The sequence below is a fragment of the Dermochelys coriacea genome, chromosome 8, assembly GCF_009764565.3.
Source record: "Dermochelys coriacea isolate rDerCor1 chromosome 8, rDerCor1.pri.v4, whole genome shotgun sequence".
Classification (NCBI taxonomy): Eukaryota; Metazoa; Chordata; order Testudines; family Dermochelyidae; genus Dermochelys; species Dermochelys coriacea.
In genome coordinates, this window is record NC_050075.1 from 35,792,722 (window position 1) to 35,816,104 (window position 23,383).

Here is a 23,383-nt window from a genome sequence, read left to right on the forward strand (position 1 = left end):
GGATGGGGTAATTCCCCCAGCTCATCTCCCTATGGCATAAGGGAGCAGTGAGCTGGACTGATGAACCCCAAACCACCGCAAATCCCCACGCCACAGAGGAAGGTGAAAACCCCCAAGCTCACTGCCAGTCTGAGCTGGGGGAAAATTCCTACCTTACCCCACATACAGCGCTCAGTTAGATCCAGAGGCTGGGAGCAAGATCCAAGCAGCTGAGAGAGAGACTGCTCAGAGCCCTGGCCTACCCTACCTAATGTCTCATCTTCAGCTCTGTTGCCTCAGAGGAAGGAGACCAAAAACCCCCACCATGGTGGGGTCGGGGGGAACATCCCTTCCTGACCCCTGCAGGTGGCTGGCTGATGCCCTGAAGCATGAGCTTTAGGAACATCAGACATAAACCAGACGTGAGCCCCAGGGCTGCCAAACACTGTCCCCCACCCTCACCAGCAGCCCTGTCATACAATCCCACTCATACATTTGTCCAGCTCTCTCTTAAAGACAAATTTGCAAATTTGACACCATCAGCTCAGGATTAAACAAAGACTGTGAATGGCTAGCCAACTACAAAAGTAGTTTCTCCTCCCTTGGTGTTCATACCTCTACTGCTAGAAGAGGGCCTCATCTTCCCTGATTGAACTAACCTCGTTATCCCTAGCCTGATTCTTGCTTGCATATTTATACCTGCCTCTGGAAATTTCCACTACATGCATCCGACAAAGTGGGTATTCACCCATGAAAGCTTATGCTCCAATACGTCTGTTAGTCTATAAGGTGCCACAGGACTCTTTGCCGCTTTTACAGATCCAGACTAACATGGCTACCCCTCTGATAAAAAACAATTAAGTTGTTTGTCTCCATAATTCCAGAACCTCACCCCTCTGATGGTTAGAAACCTTCTTCTCATTTCCAGCCTGAATTTGGTCAGGGCCAGTTTATACCGATTTGTTCTTGTGCCACCATTTTCCTTTAGCTTCCATAGCTCTTCTCCCTCACTGGTTTTTACTCCCTCATGCATTTTATAGAGCAATCAGGTCCTCTCAGCCTTCTTTTTGTGAGACTAAACCAGCTAAGCTCTTCCAGTCTTGTCTTGTAAGAGAGGGACTCCATTCCCCCGATCATCCCAGTTGCTCTTCTCTGCACCTGCTCCTGTGTGAATTCACCTTGCCCAACCATGGGTGCCCAGCATTGCACACAGGATTCCAGATGAGGTATCACCAGCACCTTGTCCCATGGGATTAACACTTCTCTAGCCCCGTTGAGAGTTCCTTGCCCTGTGTGATAGGGAAGTAGTGTCATTTTACAGATGGGGAAACTGAGGCACAGAAAGTTGTTTGCCCAGGGGCATCACAGTGAGTCAGTGGCTGCACTGGGAATAGAGCTCCAGCGTCCCAGTTCTAAACACTCCCTTCTCTGTGACATTCCTTTTAATGATGGGAGTTAGTGGTGTGCACCAACTGCATGCCAGCGAGAGGACTGGGGGGATATCGCTATAGGAGAGAGACCAGTACATACAAAGATCATAGGATGATGGGCAGGGGGAGGTGTATGCATAGATTCTAGGACAGGGAGTGTGGGGCGTGGAGAGGGGAGCGTGTGAACCCTAGGGTTGGGGGGGGGCGTAAAAGAAGGGGAGTGCACAGACCCTAGAATAGGGGCGGGAGAGGTGTATACAAATGTTCCAGACCCTCCCCCTGCCTTGGGCAGCTTGCTCTGGGGCAGGTATATGGGCCGGGGGCTGCTCTTGAGCACCCCATCAGCAGCCTGGGCTCCCTGGGCTGCTCTTACCATGGCCTGGCTCTGACTTCTGGCTTGACAAGGGGTGGGGCCTTGGGGTAAAGGGGGGGGCAGTGCCAGCTTTTGCCTTTTGAAAAGGTGGTCACCCTAGTGCCAGCTGCCTAAGGCGTGTGCGGGGCCCGATCCCGGCGGTGTGCTCAGAGGCCACCGACTGGATCGGGCCCCTGAGGTGAATTCACACCAAATATCTGGGGTGGGGGGAGGGAGGGGCAGGCACGCCCTCCTGTTGTCCACCCCCGTGGTAGGATGCACCCTAGGAAGTGGGAGACCTCTGGTTCGAGTCTCTCAGCAGATTCCACTGAAGGGAGAGAAGGGGTTTGAACTGGGCTCTGCACCCTCTGTGGTGAGGGCTGTTGGGTGTTCTGAGTGGCTGTTGGGTGTTCAGCTGGGTGCTCCCCCCGCCTATCCTGCTGATGCTGTTGTGCCCTGGATAAATGATTAAAGCATCGTTGGAGCGGGGGACTGATTGCCAAGGGGTTAGAACAAGGAGTGATGGGATGAAATAGAGCAAGGAAACACTTTGGCTGGATATCAGAGAACTTTTCTGAACACGCAGGCCTCTTGGACTGTGGAATGATCTCCCAAAGAGAGCTACAGCAGGTGCAGTCCATGGCTGTTGCATTAGCGAACGCAGCCTAGGGAGCTGCCCTGCCTTGCCGTTGTGCATGGCATGCGTTGGGACGGAGTGGCTGCAGGATCTAATAGGCCTTTGTATTTTCCATGATCTAAGAGGAGCAGCAATAATGCAGCCTCGTTATTTTCCCAAGTACCTTTTAAGAAGCAGATTATTTATTGTCCCCTTCCGTTAAACACTGGAAGCTCGTAAGCTAAAATTAATTGCTGGGATTTGGGAAGGGAAATATGTGCTGTTTGTTCATTCTTCCTCCCTCAGTTTCACATCTCCAGATCCCCACGTGTTTCTCCAGGTCCCATCTTGTAGTGTTTAGATCTTTGTTCCCTTAAATCAGATTCTTTAATAAATACTTATTAACCATCTTGATGGGGAGAAACGGTTTCACCTTGAAAACTAAGCCAGTGGCACTGACACCTCTGCATCTTCACATTGGTTTGATGTGTTCTGGGATTTATTTTTATTCCCTGGTTGAACTTTTCAGGGCCGATACTGCGGGGTGCGGAGCCTCTTCACCTCCCCCTACCATCCGTGGGAGTTCAGGGCTCAGTCTTTCTCCCAGACTTAGGCAGAATGGGGCCTTTTATTTGTGAAGGTGTTGGGAGATTAGGGAAAGGCTTAGTAAATATGACCTCAGGTAAAGATTAAGACAAAACAGCAAAGTTTTTCACGCTGATGCACTGTGAAGATTAAATCGGGATGAATTCGCTGTATTGTGGGGATTGGGGGGAGGGGAGGGACAGAGAGACAGAGGTAAGTGGGCTGAGGGTCAGGGACAGAGGTAAAGCAATGCATGAGATGGATTCTGTGCCAGCAGGCCCCTGTGCACCAGGCAATGGCTACGTCTGTTCGTGGCCTCCCCGGGGGCCATGCTAGGGCTGCTGCGATGCCCCTGGGGAGGCGTGGAGCGCATCAGTGCCTATCTCAGTGCTCTGAGGCTGCCCTGAATCCAGAGAGAGAGAGAGAGAGCGAGCGAGAGAGCAGGAAGAGGTAACTAGATCAGACCTGAATCACAGTGGTCCATTCGATGCCAGGCTGCTGCTTTCAGGGAGTTCTGATGCATGGCAGGGGGGAGCTGTCCGGGAGGGGCTCCAGCTGGCGCACTGGGGGCTGTGGCCCCGGCCTTGCAAGGGAGGGCAGGGTCAGTGCTCAGATGGGAGACCCAGGCACCGCAGGTGCTGGTGGCGCTGATTCAATGGGTGGTGCAGTTCTTGCCGAGTCAGCACTGAGCCCCCTCTTGAGTCAACACCAAATCATCCCCCCAGCTAGTCACTCTGGCATGGAGGCTGCATTGCTGGGCGTGCCATGTTTCTGACAGGACCTGCAGCTGAGACCCTGACTGCTTGTGGTCCTAAAAAACCCCCTGGCCCTTGTTCTAAGTGGAGAGGCATTAACTCTGTTTTCCGGGCCAGATTCCAAGTCAGAGCACTCCATGGTGCTTGTCTAAATTCCCCTTGCGGTTTCAGTTGGATTTGGGATCCTACACCTTTTTTCCTAATCTGTGGCATAGTTTTGCTGTTAGCAGTTGAACAGCTGCCATGTTCCACCCCAGAGATGACAGCATTTCTATTGTGGGTTGAGCTAAGTAATTCCTCAACATCCCTTCGTTACCACACCAGAATGTGACTAATTAATTCAAGTTTAAAATATCTCCCGAGTGCCTCAAAGAATCTAGACCCTGAAAGACTCTGTGGAGAAGCAAATTCTTCTTATTTATAATTTGTGTTAGCAGCTGGGAGCCCCAGTTACGGACCAGGACCCCAAGATCTAGGTGTTATACAGACACAGAACTTCTTTGGCTCTGTGGTACTGGTCCAGTCCTACTCTGGTTGAAGCTAATGGAAAGTCTCCCATTGTCTTCAGCAGGAGCAGAGTTGAACTGTGAAATTTTTCACCTTCAAGGGACATCCTCCACATGAAATTTAGTCAGTGCCAGCATATGCTAGTCCTGCCCAGACTCCCCCTGCCAAGCCGTGTGATCCCATTTTCCTATTTCAAAAGAGGTTTTTTTCTCTCCCCTCTTGCTGTGAAAAAGACCCACACAAGCAACAAAGAAAGCTGGCTGATTACACGACTGTACTGGGGGAAGAGTGCGGCCGGGGTGGGGTGGGGGGGGCAAAGTGCTGTCAAGTGCACAAAGCAAACAGGCTGCGGATTTTTAAAATGGAAGCTGTTCTGCTGTCGTCTCTTCACCTGCACTAGCGTCGAAGTCTTAGTAATTGCGACTAGCTTAATCCTCCAAATAACTGACACTCCGCCGAAAGTCCAGGGCCTCAGTGGCTAACCTGAAAGGACATTTAACTCAACAGAGAATGCTGGAAAACACTTGGAATAAATGTGAACGTTTGGGAACGCAGAAGCAAATTCAGCCTCTCTTTGAGCCCTTCTGCTGCCCTTGCAGGAGGACAGACTCCATCATCTGTAATATACGTTCTTTTCCATTTTGAGCTCCTCTGATCCTCTATCCCGCAAACCTAGCCCACGATTCCCCATGGAGCAGAGATCTTTAAGGATTAGCTGGGGACTTGAAATTTCAGCTGCGTATTGAATATTCATCAGATAAAACCTCTTCTCCTCTCCGGCTAGATCCCTGCCCCTGGGCTTACGCTGGTGCCCACCGTGTCTGCGTGTGTGTCTGCGATGCTGGTACAGCGGTGTACATTGAAACGAAATGAGCAAGTTCTCCTCAGTGCATTACCAAGATGAAAACATCTTAGCTCCCATTTGTTATTGAGAGGTTGTAACCAGACAGCGGGAGCTGCTGGGAAAAGTGAGAAACTGACTGAGTCCAGGAGATAGAGGCCTCTATGGAAAATTCGGCATTGCCCCAGCATCACTAGTGCAGCATTTTGAGGCAGAGGGGCCTGATCTTCCTCTCATGCCCACTGGATTCACTCCCTTGGCTTTCCAAGGTGTTCGGAGCTATCACAGTTGAGAAACACAGGACGTTTTAACTTGGGGAAGCAGTAACATGGCATTACAATAGCCGTTAAAAGGGTTGCTGCACTAGTCCAGATGCTCTTTTCCTGATCCTATAATTCTTTAGATCCGACTCCTCTCCTGTTCCGGTGTGGTTCAAGAATAACTCCCTCCATGGAGTCATGTGGTATAAGGGGAATTCAGATCAGGCCTTTCTGTTTTTACACTGCAACGCAGTGTAAAAATGTGGCGGGTTCATGCAGCTGTCTCAGAACTCATGGAAGGGTTACAGCCTGAGGGCCAGACCATCTGTTGGTGGAAATCGGTACAGCCCATTTACATCAGCTGGGGATCTGGGCTGCTAAGATGCAGAAATCAGTGGGGAAGAGGAGATGAGAAGCGTGAGAAGGGGGTGATATTAAATACTGGTGTGTGCAGTTGGTCAGAAGCTCCTGGGGATGTCGGCAGCATGGAAGAAACGGAGTTTGGGCTGCAGTTTAGACCAGTGGTTTTCAAACTGTGGGTCGTGACGCAGATCTGGGTCGCAGAATATAAGGCACTGGGTCATAAAATCATAGACTATCAGGGTTGGAAGAGACCTCAGGACGTCATCTACGCCAACCCCCTGCTCAAAGCAGGACCTAATCCCCAACTAAATCATCCCAGCCAGGGCTACGTCAAGCCTGACTTTAAAAACCTCTAAGGAAGGAGATTCTACCACCTCCCTAGGTAACCCATTCTAGTGCTTCACCACCCTCCTAGTGAAAAAGTTTTTTGTAATGTCCAACCTAAACCTCCCCCACTGCAACTTGAGACCATTATTCCTCGTTCTGTCATCTGCTACCACTGAGAACAGTCTAGATCCATCCTCTTTGGAACCCCCTTTCAGATAGTTGAAAGCAGTTATCAAATCCCCCCCTCATTCTTCTCTTCTGCAGACTAAATAATCCCAGTTCCCTCAGCCTCTCCTCATAAATCATGTGTTCCAGCCCCCTAATAATTTTTGTTGCCCTCCGCTGGATTCTTTCCAATTTTTCCACATCCTTCTTGTAGCGTGGGGCCCAAAACTGTACACAGTACTCCAGATGAGGCCTCACCAATGCCGAATAGAGGGGAATGATCACATCCCTCGATCTGCTGGCAATGCTCCTACTTATACAGCCCAAAATGCCATTGGCCTTCTTGGCAACAAAGGCACACTGTGGACTCATATCCAGCTTCTCATTCACCGTAACCCCTAGGTCCTTTTCTGCAGAACTGCTGCCTAGCCACTTGGTCCCTAGTCTGTAGCAGTGCATGCGATTCTTCCGTCCTAAGTGCAGGACTCTGCACTTGTCCTTGTTGAACCTCATCAGATTTCTTTTGGCCCAGTCCTCTAACCAGGCCATTAAAAGTCCCATCAGCAGTGCTGCCCAGCTAAGGCAGGCTAGTATCTACCTGTTCTGACACTGCCCTGTGCCCTGGAAGTGGCCACCAGCAGGTCCAGCTCCTAGGCTGGGGGGGCCACGGTGCTCTGCGTGCTGCCCTGGCCCCGAGCACTGGCTCCGCATTGGCCAATGGGAGCTGGAGGTGTGGCCGTGCCTGTGGGCGAGAGTCGCACAGAGCCGCTTGCATGCCTCTGCCTAGGAGCCAGACCTGCTGCTGGCTGTTTCCAGGCCACAGGTGCCAGGACAGGAAGGAAGCCTGCCTTTGTTCCCCCGCTGCGCCACTGACTGGGAGCTGCCCGAGGTAAGCCTGCGCCCCAATCCCCAGCCCTGAGCACCTCCTCCCAAACCCAGAGCCCCTTCTTGCCCCCAAACTCCTCATCCCCAGAGCCTTCACCCCCAGCCCAGAGCCCTGACCTCCTCCCACACCCCAACCCCCTACCCCAGCCTTGAGCCCCCTGTAATGATGCTGCCTCTGGTGGGACACAACTGAGAGTATTAATTCAGGACAAATTGCTCAGAGCAGGGCAGTTACAGCCCAAAGCTGGAGTTTCTTTACTATTAAGGTAAACCAAACCAGCCAAACAGAGAGGACTTCGGTCTCACCCCACTGGCTAACCATAAGCCTTACAAGCAATTTCCTTAGACACTCCAGTTTCCTAGTATCACCACCAGTGCCACCCATTATGGGGATGACTGGTTATGAAACCCAATACCCCAGTAAAAGAAAAAAGGTTCTCCTGATCCCAAAGAACCAAGCCCCAGACCCAGGTCAATATACAAGTCGGATCTTACCCACAAATCATGCTGTTGCCAATCCTTTAGAATCTAAAGTCTAAAGGTTTATTCATCAAAAGAAAGAAATATAGATGAAAGCTAAAATTGGTTAAATGGAATCAATTACATACAGTAATGGCAAAGTTCTTGGTTTAGGCTTATAGCAGTGATGGAATAAACTGCAGGTTCAAATCAAGTCTCTGGAATACATCCACAGCTGGGATGGGTCATTCAATCCTTTGTTCAGAGCTTCAGTTTGTAGCAAAGTCCTTCCAGAGGTCAGAAGCAGGATTGAAAACCAGGGCTTTCCAGGGCCTTTTATATCCTCTGCCCTATGGAAGGACACACCTTTGTTCTTACTGTGGAAAATCACAGCAGCAAGATGGAGTTTGGAGTCACATGGGCAAGTCACATGTCCATGCATGACTCAGTTCTTTACAGGTCAACGCCACTGTTTACATATTAGTTTGAATGTTCCCAGAGAAGCTTAGATGTGGGTTGGTGTCTCCCAAAGTTCATGGTCAGTTAAATGTTTCTTAATTGGGCACTTACTGAGAATAGTCCTTTCTCAAGAAGCTGACCAAATGCTTCACTGGGGCTACTTAGAATTAAAACACATTGAGATACAAGTACATAGCCAATATTCATAACTTCACATACAGAAATGATACACACGTACAGATAGCATAACCATAACCGTAAATCATAACTTTTTTTATAGACACGTCACACAACAAACTCTGTACAATATTTGCTGCAAATATATAACAGTGTTTGCAACAATGATCTATACAGTTACAGTTTGTCAATAATGCCATCTTCTCCCAAACCCAGAGCCCCCTCCTGCATCCCAAACCCCTCATCCCCAGCCCCACCCTGCAGCCCTCACCCCCGCACCTCAACCATCTGTCCCAGCCCTGAGCCCCTCCCACACCCCAAACCCTCCTCATCCCCAGCTCTGTTGGGTCACGGCCATCAACAATTTTCTTCAACTGGGATGCCAGAAAAAAAGTTTGAAAACCACTGGTTTTGAAGGTGTGGAGAGGCCGGGAAGACCCCAGTGGAGTCAGTGGAACTGCTCCTGGTTCCCACCAGCGGGAGTGAGAAGAGATGCAGAGAGGGGCGGGTGCTCAGCAGATCCTGAATGTTTGCACTCTAGAACTCCCCCCGTCAACACATGGCTAAGGAACACAGGGCAGCCCTCCAGATGCACCAGCTACCCACCCCGCCCACACCCCCCAGCTAGTGCATGCAATACAATCCGGAAGCTGTGCAGCCCAGGCCTGAGCGCCATCCTAGGCAGCATGTATGTGGAAATCAATAGGAGATTTGAGACTGGATCCGATTGGGACTAGTCATCTCAGGGACTGGTATGCACAGAATGGGAGCAAAGCACAGTGGGGTCTGCACTGTCCCTTTAGGGAGCTGCTGGGAAGAGCGAGGAGGGCGTTCCTGGATTCTCCCAGAATGGGGGACATCTGGAAAATACCTCTGGAGTGGTTTGGCCGTTCTGGCTAAATCAAGGCGTGGGGGCGGGATCTGAGACAGGAAGAACATGGAAGTGTGTGGAGGGGCCAGTCTACACTCTGGGGAAAACCCTGGTGCCCTGTATTAGTAGTAGTGTCTGTACCCAAGCAGGGGAGGAGAAGCGTTTTCTGTGTCTGGAGTAGGACGTTGCTCAGTCTTTTTGAAAAGAAAACTGAATTATTCATTGAGAAAAATAATGGCCAATGTAAGTCTGTGCCACCGCAAAGATGTGGCTGTGACAATAGAGGGGATCTCAGGATGGCTCACTGGGGTAACCCTCCTCCTCCTTCTCTCATGTGCTTGTATTCCCGTGTGGTGTCTCCAGTGTGGGGCCAGAGCCTGCAACACTCTCTGCCCGCTGGCGCTAACGGGACCATGCTGAGCAGTAAGCACTGCACCCAGCATGAAGGGTCAGCAGTATCGGTCCCCTTGTTGGAGCGGAGACCAGTCTTCTGTTTCTGAAGGGCTAATGCTACACTCCTTTGAGAAAATATACTCCTCTGCTAAGAGGGAACGTACTATTACGTGGAAAGGTGGCTGCAGTTCATCTGCTTCTACGTGCCGCACCAGATCTGGGAAGGAGGCAAGACTAGAAGTGGTGCTGGGTGGATGAGGGCTGGAGGAGGTGCCCAAGGGTTAGATGTGGAGTTTTCTGGGAAATAGGTGGAGAGGTCTGAAGAGCAGGACTGGCTGGTTCAAAGGATTCAGTGGGCTAGTGCCTTGCCCTGCCGGGCTGCTAGTTCTAGTCCAGCCCCCGTCAGTGATGAGCAAGAGATGTTGCCATCTGGGGAGTGGTACCTTCTCTGAGATGAGTGTGGGCACCTCACCAAAGCCACCATTGCAGGTGGCACTGGTGGGCTCCCCTTTTGGCCCTCTCAGTGGAGAAGCCAATAATTGAACAGACCAAGGAGACAGAGCTGGTCAGGGCAAGATGTGCAGAGGCTCAGGGTGCTGCTGCACTTGCCCTGTGCGGGGATAGCAGTTGGCAGTCTGCTATCTTCGGCAGGCATATGAAAAACTCTGCAGTGCATTGCCAGAGCTCTGTAATTCTGCATGGTGTTTGGGAGGCAGTTTTAAAAAGACACTGCCCCTGTTCCAAGGAGCTGCCAGACTCCCACAGCCAGACCCAGAGCGCTGCCCCAAAGGGAGTGGGAAGGGTGGAAGTAAATAGTAAAATGAGTCCGATTATAGTGACAGAAAAGCACAGGTATGCAGAGTGGGCTGAGTGCAGGGGAAAAGCTACGGTATTCAAGGGAGAGAGCTATGGTGTGAGCCAGGATTTTGACAGAAGGAATGGAGATGAAGGGGCAGATCTGAGCAAGGATGCAGACGGAGAAGAGGCTGGATAGGGAAGGGGAGGCACAGAACCCTAAGGGTTGATGAGAGCTGGTGGAGGTGTCAGTGGCGAGGGAGAAGGGGTGGGTGGAGAGGGTATGGGGAAAAGGTGGGGGGTCCAGGCTGTGCTGTGTACTGTGTATAGAGCTCAGGAGGGAGAGCTGGGGGCTTGGGTGGAAGAAGAGAAGGCAGGGGTGGAGAGGTAGGTCTAAGAGTCATCAGGATAGTGGTGGAACAAGGCCTGGTAGATAATGAAGAGGACAGGTCACTGATACAAAGGAATCGGGAGTTTTTGGTAAGCTGGGTGCAAGCAAACAATATGCCTTTCAATACAGCTCAATGTCTAGGAACAAAGAATGTGGGGCAGTGATTCTTAGACCTTAGTGGGTCAGGAGCAAAATTAGCAATCAACATTACCCAAACAAGCCAGTCGTATGACTTCATTGGTTCTTTTTAATGTTTTTATATATATTATTCTCACAGCAAAATGACTGACCGTGTATTCCACAATTGGTTAATAACACAGTAAAGGCACCCTAATTGGTTAATAACTTAGACTGGTTAATAATTAAATCACAATGTTTTAATATCACACTGCAAAGAGGCACTCTGAAAAAGATTTGGGCGTGGGGGTGGATAATCAGGTGAACATGAGCTCGCAGTGCGACGCTGTGGCCAAAAGAACTAATGCGATCCTGGGATGCGATCCTAATGTGATCCTGGGGATCTCCAGTGGGAGTATTTCAGAGTAGCAGCCGTGTTAGTCTGTATTCGCAAAAAGAAAAGGAGTACCCGTGGCACCTTAGAGACTAACAAATTTATTAGAGCATAAGCTTTCGTGAGCTACAGCTCACTTGGAGTAGCGAGGTTATTTTACCTCTGTAGTTGGCACTGCTGCAACAATTGCTGGAATCCCATGTCCAGTTCTGGTGCCCAAAATTCAAGCAGGATGTTGATAAATTGCAGAGGGTTCAGAGAAGAGCCACGAGAATGATTAACAGATTAGACAACATGCCTTATAGTGACAGACTCAAGGAACACAATCTATTTAGTTTAACAAAGAGAAGGTGAAGGGTGACTTGCTCACAGTCTGTAAGTACCTACATGGGGAAGAAATATTTAATAATGGGCACATCAGACTAACGGAGGAAGGTCGAACACAATCCAATGGCTGGGAGTTGAAGCTAGACACATTCAGACTGTAAATAAGGCGTACATTGTAAACAGGGAGGTAATTAACCATTGGTACAATTTACCAAGGGCCGTGGTGGATACTCCATCACTGACAATTTTTCAATCCATATTGGATGTATGTCTAACAGATCTGCTCTAGGGATTATTTTGGGGCAGGTCTCTGGCCTGTGCTATCTGGGAGGTCAGACTGGATGATAACAATACTTCCTTTTGGCTTTGGAATCTATGAAACTGTGGGAGCACGGGAGGTCATCCAGTGGCCAGGCACAGAGAGGAAAAGCAGGGGACAAGGCCAGGCCCCCGGGGAAGGAGAGCATCAAGGGGAAGGGGGGGAGGAAAGAGGAGGAGGATCCAGTGAAGCTCACGCTGAAGGAGCGTTGCCAAGGTGAGTTGACAGTGACACCGCGGATGTCTCAGCTGATGGCTGGATGCTGCTCTGACAACTCCTTTCATTGTGAAGGTTGGGCTTTGTCGTAATGTTCATGGTACAGCTGATCTGATAATCAGAATTTTCATGTTGGGCCCATGGAGATCATCTCTCTGAACAAAACCAGCCATTGCTGCCTCGGTGTAGTGCACTTTTTGCCGAGTTGTGGTGCCTGGCAGGGCAGTGCTTGTGAGGGGCTGTGTAAGGAGGTGACAGAGCTGAGAGGGTAAGTTACAAGACCCTGTAAAGTGTATTCTTCACAGCAGAGAGCCACTTCTTTGTCCACTCATGTAATGGGCTGATGTGCATTTCTCACCTACGCTCCACCCAAAGAAACATAATGTTGACTGGCACCTAAATGCCAACATGCCAATCTGCCAACACGCCAGTGAGGACACCGGAGCTGTTCCGCTTCTGTCGGATTCCCCTTGCAACCTCTACAGCCTGACAGGGAATGTATGTCCTGAAGGCTGAAAATATCGCACATGGTGGTTAGATGGACACCGAGCTGCCATTGCTCCAGGAGCTAAAGGCTGATAATGCAACCATGTGTTCACTTGCATGAGCAAACACCTGCTCTGTGCACACTGTCCTGGTAGCTGTATGTACAAATAAGTTACACACTTGCCCATGCATTTTTCAGTTTGTAGCATGCAATATCAGTGGAACACACTGGAACATGGTCTATAGGGCAAGGCCAACTGAATTGCTCCTTCATAGGGTTATTGCTCTTTCTCTTCCCCCTTCATGGGGGGAATGGAAGTGGGCGGTGGATCAGCTAACATATGAGAGAGGCATAGCTTTGTGGTGGGAGCACAGCAGTGCAAGCTAAGAGTGCCCGAGCTGTGTTCCCATCTCGGACACTAACTGTGTGACTTTGGGCACGTCACTGTGCCTCTCTGCCTCAGTTTCCCAATTGCTAACACAGGGATAAAAATGCCAGCCTACCTATCCTCTCAGGGGTTTGTGAGGACATCTCCATGGCCCACTTAGTCATTGGCCCGAGATAGCCATCAAGGAGGGCAGTTGGTGATGGCAGTTTTTGGAAGGGTTGTCCCTGTCCAATAGGAACCGAACATTGACCCAGCCACCCAGCCATGATGCCAGTCAGCGCCAACCCAGGACAGATCTGACTGGTCGCTGCCGAGGGAAAGCTCCCTGCCCCATAGCCGTCCACTCAGCTCTGGGCAGCTTCAAATTAAACTCTACTGTTTGCAATGCACACCAATACTCTGGAGGGCATTCTGTGCCAAAAAATAAAAATTCTGTGCCAAGAAATTTTTAAAAATCCGCAAAGTTTTGTTTGTCAATAAATAAATGCAGAGGCTCCAGCATGGCAGTGGGGAGCACAGGCCACTGGCTGCATGAAGGTGGGAGATCACCCCCCCCATCCCGGGACACGGACTTAGCAGTGAGGCTGTACCTGACCCTCACACAGCACAAGGCCTGGGCCCGCCCCAGAAATACCCTAGGGCCTTGCCCCTCTGCATCAGGTGTATCAAGTGTGGGGCAGGCAGGCTCAACCAGGCAGGATCCAAGTGTATGTGGGGGTTCAGTGTGGGGTTATCCAGGTGTGGGGTGAGAGGATTCTGCGTGGGACTGTCTGGCTGCAGGCAGCTCAGTGGGGGGTCTAGGTGTGGGGGGATCTGGATGCACAGAGGCTCTTCGGCGGGGGGGGGGGGGTTCCAGGTGCAGGGGGAATGGGATTCTGCAGGGGCTTCCAGGTGAAGGTGGTTGGGGCTCAGTGGAGGGGTCTGGGTATGGGGCGGTCACAGCGGGGGAGTCTAGGTGCTAGGGGAATGGGACTTGGTGGGATAGGGCTCTGGTTGGTGCTAGTTGGGGATCAGTGGCGTGGGAGTCTGGATGTGGGAGCTCAGGGTGGTGCAGGGGGTGGGGCTTGTCAGGGTGGGGGTTTGAGTGCAGGGAGCTCAGTGGGGGTGGTCTGGGTGCAGGGGCGGTCTGGAGGCAGGGGCCTGGGTGCAGGGAGCTCCACATGCAGAGGTTGAGATTCAGTGGAGTGGGGTTCGGGTATGGTGGGCAAGGGGGTTTCTGAGTGTACAGGGTGAGGCTTGGTGGGGGTGTCTGGGTATGGGAGGTCTGGAAGCACAGTGGTTGGGCGGATGGGGGAGCAGCTGAGGAACAGTGACCCCTCCTCCCCCCACAGCTGAGGAGCAATGGGGGCAGGAAGCAGGGGAGGATGCTGAGCTTTCTGCAGCTGGGGGAGGTTTCTGGGGGTGAGTCTGACAGAGCCCCTGCCACTCCTTGCAGGGGAAGAGGAAGTCCCATCCTCTCCTGCCTCCAGCCCAGCCAGGACTAGCAGCTGATCCTGGCTCAGGGTAGAAGCCACTGACTGGGGTGTCCCCAGCCCTGTGATGATTTACCTCTCTCCTGGCTGATCAGGGTGCCTGAAATGATGTACCTGCACTGCTAGGGTGTGGTTCGTGACTGCTCTTGCAGCTTTCCTTTGCTTTCCTGTCAAAGTCATTTTTCTGCAGGGAAGCAAAGAAATCTGTGGGGGACATGAATTCTGCACACGCGCAGAATTCCCACAGGAGTAACACCAACTCCTACACTGTCTAATGTGGTAGGTCTTGACTCAGTTGGGGTCTTGGCTCTGTCGCTCCCTTTATGCAGAGGACCTTGCTGGATATTGACAATGGATGCGTATGGTTGAATATAATAATTGCTGCTGCAGGTTGGTGGTCACAAACAGGAGCACAGCCCCCAGACTTCTCAGCTGCCCATGCTCAGTTGAGGAGCACTGTAGAGTTTTCAAAAGCAACTCGTGACTTTGGGTGCTTCATGTTTGGGGTACCCAACCTGGGACCCCAAAAAGGGGGCTGATTTCCAGCACCAGCTCTCTGCGTATCAAGTCCATCTAAGGTATCTCAAGTAGGGTGCATGAAAAGGGAGGCATCCAGAATTACAAGTCACTTTTGAATATCTTGACTGCTGCATTTGGGCTGTGCAATCAGAATTCAGCCAAGCCAGAATTTTTCCAACATAAACCAAATGGCCCAATCTAGGCAGTGCTGTCTAACGGGTAGAGCTGGGAACTGGGAATCAGGACTCATTGAATCATAGAATCATAGAATCATAGAATATCAGGGTTGGAAGGGACCCCAGAAGGTCATCTAGTCCAACCCCCTGCTCAAAGCAGGACCAAGTCCCAGTTAAATCATCCCAGCTAGGGCTTTGTCAAGCCTGACCTTAAAAACCTCTAAGGAAGGAGATTCTACCACCTCCCTAGGTAACGCATTCCAGTGTTTCACCACCCTCTTAGTGAAAAAGTTTTTCCTAATATCCAATCTAAACCTCCCCCATTGCAACTTGAGACCATTACTCCTCGTTCTGTCATCTGCTACCATTGAGAACAGTCTAGAGCCATCCTCTTTGAAACCCCCTTTCAGGTAGTTGAAAGCAGCTATCAAATCCCCCCTCATTCTTCTCTTCTGCAGACTAAACAATCCCAGCTCCCTCAGCCTCTCCTCATAAGTCATGTGCTCTAGACCCCTAATCATTTTCGTTGCCCTTCGTTGTACTCTTTCCAATTTATCCACATCCTTCCTGTAGTGTGGGGCCCAAAACTGGACACAGTACTCCAGATGAGGCCTCACCAGTGTCGAATAGAGGGGAACGATCACGTCCCTCGATCTGCTCGCTATGCCCCTACTTATACAACCCAAAATGCCATTGGCCTTCTTGGCAACAAGGGCACACTGCTGACTCATATCCAGCTTCTCGTCCACTGTCACTCCTAGGTCCTTTTCCGCAGAACTGCTGCCGAGCCATTCGGTCCCTAGTCTGTAGCGGTGCATTGGATTCTTCCATCCTAAGTGCAGGACCCTGCATTTATCCTTATTGAACCTCATTAGATTTCTTTTGGCCCAATCCTCCAATTTGTCTAGGTCCTTCTGTATCCTATCCCTCCCCTCCAGCGTATCTACCACTCCTCCCAGTTTAGTATCATCCGCAAATTTGCTGAGAGTGCAATCCACACCATCCTCCAGATCATTTATGAAGATATTGAACAAAACGGGCCCCAGGACCGACCCCTGGGGCACTCCACTTGACACCGGCTGCCAACTAGACATGGAGCCATTGATCACTACCCGTTGAGCCCGACAATCTAGCCAGCTTTCTACCCACCTTATAGTGCATTCATCCAGCCCATACTTCCTTAACTTGCTGACAAGAATGCTGTGGGAGACCGTGTCAAAAGCTTTGCTAAAGTCAAGAAACATTGGTTCAGTTCCTAGCTCTACTTCTGATTCATTGGGCCAGTCACCTCATAGCTCCTTTCCTCAGTTTCCCCATTTGTAAAATGGGACTGATAATAGCTGCTTCATAGAAGGCCTGCGAGTTTAATGCGATAAAACACTGAGACATCGGATGAAAGGTACTGTTAAAACTCCACATGTTAGGAAGGGGATTTTTTGTTTTTACTCTCCCATTACATCAAATTCATGGCTACTGCTGACCCAACTCAATGTGTGTTCTAGATTCTAAGGCCAGAAGGAACCATTGTGATCATCTAAGCTTTATAGTACAGGCCATAGGCCCATGAATTCCTGTTTGAATTACAGCGTATAGTGAACACCTGCTATTCCCTAGCTCTGCCCCAGGCCCCTTAGGAAGGGACCATGGTTTTAGTGTCTCTGGTTACATGTTCTCACCAGATCTGTAGATTCACAGATCTCTGGATCACTAGTTCTTGCAGTTAGTTCTGTAGCCAGTGAAGCTCCTCTGTCAAGTGCCCAGCACGTCTGCTCCACCCGCCCGGCTCAGCCTGTCATCCAGTGTCTCCGGAGAATGTGGGGCAGGACACATGGAGTCTGGCATTTCCAAAGGGAGTCAGGTGTCCAACTCCTTCTTAAAGTCACTAAGGTCTCCTTGGAAATCCCAGCCTCAGTGGCTTTGGAGCAGATTGTGTATGGGGTCAGCCTTCTGCTTCGGGGGCTCAGCTCCTGCAGCCGGCTTTGGCTGTAGTAGGAATTTGGGATACACAGCATCACTGAAAATCAGGTATCTTACTTAAGTGCCTGAATTGAAATGTGGGTACCTAGCTTTAGGCACCCAGAGTGGAAAATGCTCGCATTAGTGGCTAAGCACGTACCATGCTTTGCCATTTGTTTCAACTGTGGCTTCCCTAATGGTGGCCAGCAGGGATTAATGACATTATTCATGGCCCTTGTTCCCATCACTGTTACCCTCACCCTTCCTTTGCTTGTTGGTTCATACCACAAATGTGAGGTACCTTGTCTTCCTTTAGCTTGCCAGGTCTTTGGGGGCAGGGCCTGGCTCTCACTGTGAGCATGTAGAGCATTTAGTGCAATGGAGCACCAGTCCTGTTTTGGGGCTATGAGTGCTACTGTAACACAGATCGGAAATAACAAGTACAGGTTATGGAGAGTGATTGACACTGGCGTGTCTATTCCATCCCCTCATTCCTTGATACATGTTCCTATTCTCAAGCTTTAATGGGAGTTTGCCATCCATACACAGGGAAAAATCTTGCCATTCTGGGGACATCAGATTCAATTCTACCTCCCCAGCCCACACTTCCTGTGCTAAGCCTGCCATCGAGTGGTGCTGTGTGCTACTAGACTGCTGCTAAATTTCACCCTAGAGGTGGCTGCATGTCAGTACTGGGCAGAGGAAATCTGAAATTGCTCCCAATGGAAGGAGTTGTGTGAAAGTAGTATATTATGGGCTGGATCCTCAGCTGGTGTAAATCAAGGCCACTCCATTGAGGTGAGTGAAGCTACACTGATGACACCAGCTGGGGATTTGGCCCTGTCTATTGGTTTTAAATCTGTGACAGCGTGAACCCTTTGGCCAATGGTGGAAATGCCCCACCCCATTGGGATCTCAATTCTACCTGGCCAAATATATGTCGGTAAAGAGATGATTCTTCCCTCTGTCCTGGCCAGAATGGCTTGTAGCAGCTCTCTTGCTCCTGTCAAAGGCAGTTGTGCAATTCTCACAGAGTTCAGGGGTGCAGTGCCAGGCCCTAGGTGGGGGCCTTCGCTTAGCATGAGCAGCTGCTTAGGAAGCCATTGTAATTTTCCAACGACTGATCTCCTGCATTAGAGACTTCCCTGCTGCTCTGTCTTTGTTCCTTTAGCTCCTGGTGTGGGGAAAGGGTACAGGGAGCCCTTTAGCCTTGTGTGTCCCAGTGTCAGCCTATACCAATGGGAGGAGACTGTTTCCACTGGCTATTCAGGAAGCCCTGTTCATATACATAGTTTAGGCCCTAGATCGGTATGGTCCTCATCCATGCCTCCACTCCCAGACTCATGAGCTTTGGAAACTCAGCAGGCCATCTAACCTGTTTGCCGTTCTGTCCTATAAGTCAGCAGCTGAGGCTGAAGGTGGTGTCAGTAAGGGGGTGGTGGTGGAGGAATTCAGGCCCCTCTCTGTCTACCAGGAACTTCCCCCTTCCCCTAGAACCTGGCCAGCTGACAGATGCAGATCTCAACAGCTGCGAGTTCATATGCAGGGCTGTATCCACCCTGCCGCTAGCCCATCTGCAGTGCTTTCTGTGTCCCCAATCTCAGCTTTGGCTGGCCTGGAAGAGGAGCCTGGTTACAGAGAGGGGGAGAGATCGTCTCCTGCCTTGGCGACGCAGAGTCAGCTACAAGCCAGGATTGGGATAGCTTCAGAGTCAGCCCAAGGTTGCTTTTCCTGTGCTCTCTGGGCAGGCACAGCTGCTCACACCCTGACACACCCACTGGAGTCAATGCTGTCAGTACATTGTTGGTCCGTGCTGAAAGAGGGCTGATTCATGCGGGTGGCAGCTCTTCAAGGACAGATGTCTGTCGAGGAATTTCAACCACATTGTCCCTGGGCTGGCTGGGTGTAGCTAGGATCCCAGCTCTGCTGGTTGGCTCTGTCTGTAGCACAGGGCCGTTGCTCTGCAAGCTCCTCCCATCTCCCCTATGTCAGCCCCCCTGCTCCGGAGAGGGCATGGCTAGTGCACTAGGGAGTGGGCTGAGCCCACCGATGCCTTTCACGCAGGCCACAGGGCTACTGGCCCAACCTGGTTTTGAACTGGCAGGCTTGTGCCCTTTATCCATGCCCATGATCCATCCAGTCTGCCATGCATCTGTCGTTAGTACTTGATTAGCTACGTAAGGGCTTTCATCAAACCCTTGGCACTGCTTGGTGCCTGGGGGCTGCCTTGGCCCTGTCTGATCTGCTCCTCTTGTGTGCTGAGCCAAGAGGTTGCTGCCTGTGGTTGGGTGACAGGTGGCACTGCCGGGACCAAATGAAGAGCCTGATTTTCCACTTCCTTCTGCTGACATTAGCCCAGTGTCACTCATTGGTTTCAGTGGAGTCACTCCTGATTTGCACTCCTCCGAGCAGGGGATCAGGCCCTGGATATTTAAAAACAGTCCCTGCCCTATGTTATGTAACAACACTGAGATACCTAGTGTGCTTTTCACCCATTTACACTACTTGTATCTATTGCTGCATTTCACAGAACCATGCATGCAGACTAGCACACCGTCATACTGTCTGGATCACAAGCAAAGCTGTCTTAATATTAAAAAGGACAAACCCTTTGATATTGGGATTAGAACAGTGGTTGGAAAATATCCATGGTATTATTCAGAAATCACGAGCCAGGCCCCAAAAGTCACGAGATTTAAAAAATAATAAGTGTTGGGTTCTTTTTATTGGACCTTCAGAATTCACCTTTTTGAGCTTTTCCTTGCAACAGTGAAAGCTAGAAACTGTTTTTAAAAGAAAAGCTGAGATTCGCATGTAACCCGGTGGCTCCAGGAGCTGGAGCTTTAAGAAAAGCACCAAGCATCATGAGACTCGCAGTAAAACTGCGAGAGTTGGCAATGCAATGCTGCATTCTGCTCTGTGTCCCACCTGTGTAATCCCACTGAAGTTAATGAAGACACAAGAGTGTGACTCAGTGTTATGTGAGATAAGGCACGTAGTGTGGTTTTCTTTTTAGAACTCTTGGCGCTGGATCGCCCTCTCCTGCTGTAGCACCCAAAGTAGAGGCTAAGAGAGGGAACTACAGCGATATTCCCCTCCCCAGTCACTCTGTCGGGGTGGGAGGGGGATTTGCTCTTTCTGCAGCATTGGCAATGGCCGGAGGGGCCTCCCCAAACCTGGAGAATCCCTAGGGGTATATGTGGTTTGCGGGAGACCTGGGCCACCCATGCAGTGGCATGCACGCCAGCTCTGTGCTCACTCCCCTCCCATTTCCTGGCCATAGCAGCCCACAGGACCCCAACCTTTAAACGGGCTGAGTGGACCAGGCCATAGGCATGTCATAGAATCATAGAATATCAGGGTTGGAAGGGACATCTGGTCCAACCCGCTGCTCAAAGCAGTTCCTATCCCCAATTTTTGCCCCAAATCCCTAAATGGCCCCCTCAAGGATTGAACTCACAACCCTGGGTTTAGCAGGCCAATGCTCAAACCACTGAGCTATCCCTCCCCATCTTGCCAGTTGTGTTTGATTCGGGGCCTACATTACCTGACCCTGTCCCTCTAGCTGCAGGAGCCTCCTGGCTGCATTAGATGATCTTTGAATACAACAGGTCCTTTCCCCACTGAACTCAGGGCCTGACCTTGCCATGTGTTGGCTCCAGGGGCCCTCCAGGATAATCAGCATGTTCCCAGGATCAGGCCCTATCTGTTCTCAGCATGGTCCCGATCCTGCATTGAGACCCCTGTGCCTGCATGGGTGTCAATATAGCATCTGGGCCTCAACGAGAAGCTCCAGTGAGCTGATCAGATGTTCCCCCCAGCAGCCCTGAAACCCTCCCTAACTCTGCCCCTGCTGCACTGTCTTCGACTCTGCTGCACTGCCCCTGCAGAGATATGGTGCAGGGGATGGAAAGCTGCTTCCAAACCATGCTCTGCCACAACCCTTTTTTCAAGCCCTGCTAGTGTCATGAATCATTGATGAGGTAAAAATGAAACCAATTAAGGAAAAACTTTGAAGCATCTTCTTGAAGGGCCCAGTGGCAGCATTGGAATTAAAGAGATCCTGACAAGTCGTTTTGGTCTAGATTTTGACCTACTATAAATATCTATCTATCTGATCAGAAATGTGCCCTAGATTCTAATTTTTTTTAAAGTAATCAGCTGCTCCATTGCCAAGAGAAAAACTCCATTATTAGGTTTTGGAGGAGACGGAAAACTGAGGGTCTGACTGCTAACGGTCCCATTTAGCCCCATTCTAGTCAAATTCCAGTATTTGTAATTCCATCCTGCCTTCCTAAATTCCACCTGCAACTTCAATTGTACACAATATTCTTCTTTATATACAGTCCTAAATTGTTGAGCATTGTTTTTGTGGGCTGTTAAACAGCTGGAGTGTTCCATTCCAGAGTCAGCTGCTTTTCAGTGCTAGGTGAAGCATATCTAGTTGGCTAAAGTGCTTTGGATGGCACCAGGTGGAGGTGATACATAAGAACACACTGGATCATACCATCTAGCCCAATATCCAGTCTTCCAACAGTAGCCAATGCCAGGTGCTTCAGAGGGTATGAATAGAACAGGGCAACCATCGAGTGATCCATCCCATTATATACTCCCAGCTTCTGGCAGTCAGAGGCTAGGGACATCCAGAGCATGGGGTTGCATCCCTGACCATCTTGGCTAACAGCCATTGATGGACTTATCCTCTGTGAACTTATCTTTTTTGAACCCAGTTATAGTCTTGGCCTTCCCCTGGCAACGAGTTCCACAGGTTGACTCTGCATTGTGTGACGAAATACTTCCTTATGTTTATTTTAAACCTGCTGCCTATTAATTTCACATGGTGATCTCAGGTTCGTGTATTATGTGAAGGGAAAAACAACACTGCCTTAGTCACTCTTTCCACACCAGTCATGATTTTATAGACCTCTGTCATATCCCCCCTTAGTCGTCTCTTTTCCAGGCTGAACACTCCGAGTCTTTTTAATCTCTCTTCACATGGGAGCTGTTCCAAACCCCTAATCATTTTTGTTGCCCTTCTCTGTACTTTTTCCAAATCTAATATATGTTTTTGAGATGGGGAGACCAGAACAGCATGCAGTATTCATGGATTCATATAGAGGTGTTATGATATTTATTGTCTTATTATCTATCCCTTTCCTCACGCTTCCTAACATTCTGTTTGCCTTTTTGATGCTGCTGCACATTGAGTGGATGTTTTCAGAGAACTGTCCACAATGATCCAAGATCTTTCTTGAGTGGTAACAGTTTACGTAGATCCCATCATTTGTGTGTATAGTTGGGATTATGTTTTTCAATGTGCATTCTTTTAATTTGTCATCATTGAATTTCATCTGCCATTTTTTTGCCCAGTCACCCAGTTTGGGGAGATCCTTTTGTAACGCTTCGCAGATTGCTTTGGACTTAACTATCTTGAGTAATTTTGTATCATCTGCAAATTTTGCCACCTGTTTACCCCTTTTTCCAGATCATTTATGGATATATTGAACAGCAATGGTCCCAGTACAAACCCCTGGGACACCATGATTTACCTCTCACCATTCTGAAAACTGGCCATTTATTCCTACCCTTTGTTTTCTGTCTTTTAACCAGTTATTCATCCGTGAAAGGACCTTCCCTCTTATCCCATGGCTGCTTACTTTGCTTAAGAGCCTTTGGTGAGGGACTGTGTCAACAGCTTTGTGAAAGTCCAAGTACACTCTATCCACTGGATCCCCCTTATCCACGTTTGCTGAGTCCCTCAAAGAATTCTAATAGATTGGTGAGGCATGATTTCCCTTTACAAAAACTGAATTGACTCTTCCCCAACAAATCATGTACATCTATGTGTCTGATAATTCTGTTCTTTACTATAGTTTTAGCCCATTTGCCTGGTACTGAAGCTAGACTTACTGGCTTGTAATTGCCAGGATCGCCTTTGGAGCTTTTTGTAAAAGTTCACATCACGTTAGCTATTCATTTGGTACAGAAGCTGATTTAAATGATAGGTTACATTCCACAGTTAGTAGTTCTGCAATTTCACATTTGATTTCTTCAGAACTCTTGGGTGAATACCATCTGGTTCTGGTGACTTATTACTGTTTAATTTATCAATTTGTTCCAAAACCTCCTGTACAGACACCTCAATCTAGGACAGTTCCACAGATTTGTTACCTAGAAAGAATGGCTCAGGTTTGGGAATCTCTCTCACATCTTTTGTAGAGAAGACCTATGCAAAAAATTCATATAGCTTCTCCGCAATGGCCTTATCCTCTTTTAAGTGCTCCATTAGCATCTTGATTGTCCAGTGGCCCCACTGATAGTTTGGCAGGCTTTCTGCTTCTGATGTACTTACATTTTTTTTTGCTATTACTTTTTGATTTTTTTGCTAGTTGCTCTTCAAAT

General features: G+C 49.7%; 1 protein-coding gene across 1 annotated transcript in view; it reads left to right on the forward strand.

Annotated features, from left to right (window-relative positions):
- The window catches only part of CXXC5 (CXXC finger protein 5), a 101,628-nt gene that overhangs the window by 20,427 nt on the left and 57,818 nt on the right, over positions 1 to 23,383 (forward strand).